Genomic DNA, 3618 nt, shown 5'->3' on the forward strand with positions numbered 1-3618 from the left:
TCCAGTTCAATCCTATAAATGTCAAAACCATTTATTTAATAATTATAGCTAATTATCAAGTAAAATTGTCATTTATGTAATTTATTAATTAGACTATACAAAGTCTCTTAATTAATAAATTGACTCCAAAACCTCTTTTCTTCACAATTAAGCCATTGCTTAGTGAAAATTCATAAATAAGACATGGTCTAATTTTAGAATTATAATTGATTAATTAAAACCAATTAACTGAGTCTGCAAGCAGTATTACCTCAACTAGTGAGGAGACCATAGGCCTATATAACCGAGCTTTCAATAAGTAGATAAGTAGATATAGAATTCACCAAGTAAATTCTTTAACTCATTAATTCCACCTTGCGCCACTATAGATTTAGAATTGAATAACACTCTGAGTTATATAGAACGCTCTATATGTACTACGATATAGATACGTTATGATTATCCATTGTTACAATCCTAATAGTCAAAGATCCTCTATAGGTGATCTACATTGAATAGGAATAAATTTACCATTATACCCAGGGCCGACCCTGAAAAAATGGGGGCCTAAGACGATATAAAATTTTGGGCCCCTTAATAAATAAGTGGTCCAAGTAATACCATTCAACAATGAAGCAAATGATAAAAAACATGGCATAAACTCCACACTCTTTGTAACGCCTTAATGCTAAGGCACGCTACATTACTTTTTCAACTACAGTGCAATCTTTGCTAATCAAAGAATTTTTCTCGAAAATCGTGTCAAATTAAAACTTTTATATTAATTAATAAACTTTATAATATAATAAAATATTTACAAGCATCGGGATCCCGTTTTCAAACTTTTAAAAGTTAATATTCAAAAATACACAAATTACAGGTCGCACAGCGACTACCAAAATACAATCCCCAGATGTCCCGAGACCGAACACTCCATGTCGCGCTGCTTTGACATGTACAATCCCATCCGAGCTCAAGTTCACTCCTGTTCAGCCTTCGCCTTTCCTTTACCTACACATGGAAGCAGAACTGTGAGTCGATAGACTCAGTAAGAAATGCATATAACATATCACATAATTTCCGACCTGTAATTAGGCGCCCATACACCTATTTACAGGGCTTAACAGATGAGCATGAACGTTCTAACTGCTTGTGCTATTGACCATGATATCACTCCTACCAGCACTATGATCGTGCTGTAGGATCAGCACTATGTTCGTGCCGCTATGATAGCATCAATAGCACCCAAAAGTATAATTGGACATGATATCACTCTTAACCAGTACGATGACTGTACTGCTGAACCGACACAATGGTTGTGTCGCTATGATAGTACCAATTCATACTTTTTGGGGTGAATATCACTCTTAACCAGTACGATGCCTGTACTGTTGAACCGACACAATGGTTGTGTCGTTATGATATCACCCAAACATATACAATGATACACACAACATGCATATATATCATACATATACATACACCCAGATATTTATATCACACGTTATATTCAGTTCTTACCTTATTTCCGAATTCAAGTGTGCTGGCCGACCTGAACGGAAATCTTGTGCTAGATGGATGCCCTATTCACATTTTGAAACTGGGTAAGTTACATGATTTAACCCTAATCCCGGGAAACCCAAAACTAAAACCCTAGGTTCTGTTATACTCTCAATGGGTTATTCTAACTCTGGAAATGGGGAAACACCCAACTAAGGCACTGCAAAGACGAAAATTGAGAAAATGAAAGGCCCGGGGAACCCTGCCAAAACCGGCTAGCCGGTTTTTGTGGCACTGCAAACCGGCTAGCCGGTTTGCACCAGAGTTCCCAAAACCCTCCATTTGTTGCTCAATTCCCCACCAAATGCAATGAAACCTTCCAGAGTACCTAATAAGGGTATACACAACATTTTCCAACCAACAAATCACAGAACAAACCATCAACACCTAAGTTGCCATTAAAGCTCAAAGCTTTGAACTCAAAGCTCAAAGTTGCATAAAACTTAAACCAATCAATAATACCAGCTGCTAGGAACTAAAATCAACTCAAATAAACTCTAAAATTCGAACCCTAAGCATATGCAAACCTAACAGCCCGTAAACCTAGAAATCACATGTTGAAACTAACATACAACTTCAAGAACTTAAGGGGAAAAGAAGCTAGGGTTACCTTGTCTCCAAGAACACTTGAATCTCTAGTTGATTTCCAGAAAAACAATGAAGATGAGCTTGGTTTCCTTCTGGTCTAGGTTGGCCGAGCAAAGAGAGAGAGGAAAAGGAATGAATTTCCTCAATTTTGGCTTTTCTCCATCTTTCTTAATTTTCCTCAAATGAAAAGGATTCTATCTAATCCTTTGCTGCATTTTAATTAGAGTGCTAGGTGTCAAATAGTAGGGCAGTCACCTAACCCATTCTTTGAAAAAGACTAAATTACCCTTTACTTAAAACTTAAGGTATTTCTAAAGCTAGGGTAAAATGGTCAAATCCCATAACCCCGCTCAATCCCGATAATTTATTTTCCCTAAAATATTTCCCACTAAGAAATAAGGTTCCAAACTTACCCATGTGATCAAACTAGTCATCCATCGCATTTTCCGTTGTCGCCGAGCAAAAAAAATTACAAAAATAACATATTTCACATATAATCTAATTAATACCCCTAGAGTTTAATAAAATCTCCAGAATTTGAGAAATTATAACTCTAATATTTATTTCTAACTATTGGGGTCCACAATTAAATAAATTCATAAATAATTATAAAATAACAGAAATTAGTGCTAATTGCCTTTACTAATCCAAATTACTAAAGCGGTCATTACAATTATCCCCCCGTTAAAAGGATTTCGTCCTCGAAATCTAACCTGAATAGCTCTGAATGTTGAGTCCTCATATCCGACTCTAACTCCGAGGTGGCTTCTTCCACCTTACTGTTTCTCCAGAGCACCTTAACCAGAGCAATAGTCTTGTTCCGAAGAACCTTTCCTTTTCTATCAAGAATCTGTACAGGTTGCTCTTCATATGATAAGTCTTATTGCAGTTCAAGGGCTTCATAACTCAAGATATGAGTCGGGCCTAACACGTATTTCCTCAGCTTGGAAATATGAAATACGTCATGAACAGTCGACAATGCTGGTGGTAAGGCTAGCCGATACGCTACCTACCGACCTTCTCAAGTATCTGAAATGGCCCAATGAACCTAGGGCTCAACTTACCCTTCTTCCCGAAGCGCCTAATACCCTTCATTGGTAAAACCCGCAGGAAAACATGTTCCCCTGCCTGAAATGTAACATCTCTGCGCTTCAGATCAGCATAACTTTTCTGCCTGCTTTGAGAAGCAAGCATCCGAGCCTTGATCTTATCAATAGCTTCATTGGTCCTCTGCACTAACTCTGGACCCAAGTACTTCCTTTCTCCTGTTTCGTCCCAATGAATAGGAGAACGACATTTCCTACCATATAACATCTCATAGGGGGCCATCCCTATTGTACTCTGGCAGCTATTATTGTAGGAGAATTCAATTAAAGGCAAGTACTTACTCCATGAACCTTCAAAGTCCATGACACAGGCTCGCAGTAAATCTTCCAATATCTGAATTGTTCTTTCTGTCTGACCATCAGTCTGAGGGTGAAAGGCTGTACT

The sequence above is a fragment of the Cannabis sativa genome, chromosome 1 (genome assembly GCF_029168945.1).
Source record: "Cannabis sativa cultivar Pink pepper isolate KNU-18-1 chromosome 1, ASM2916894v1, whole genome shotgun sequence".
Classification (NCBI taxonomy): Eukaryota; Viridiplantae; Streptophyta; class Magnoliopsida; order Rosales; family Cannabaceae; genus Cannabis; species Cannabis sativa.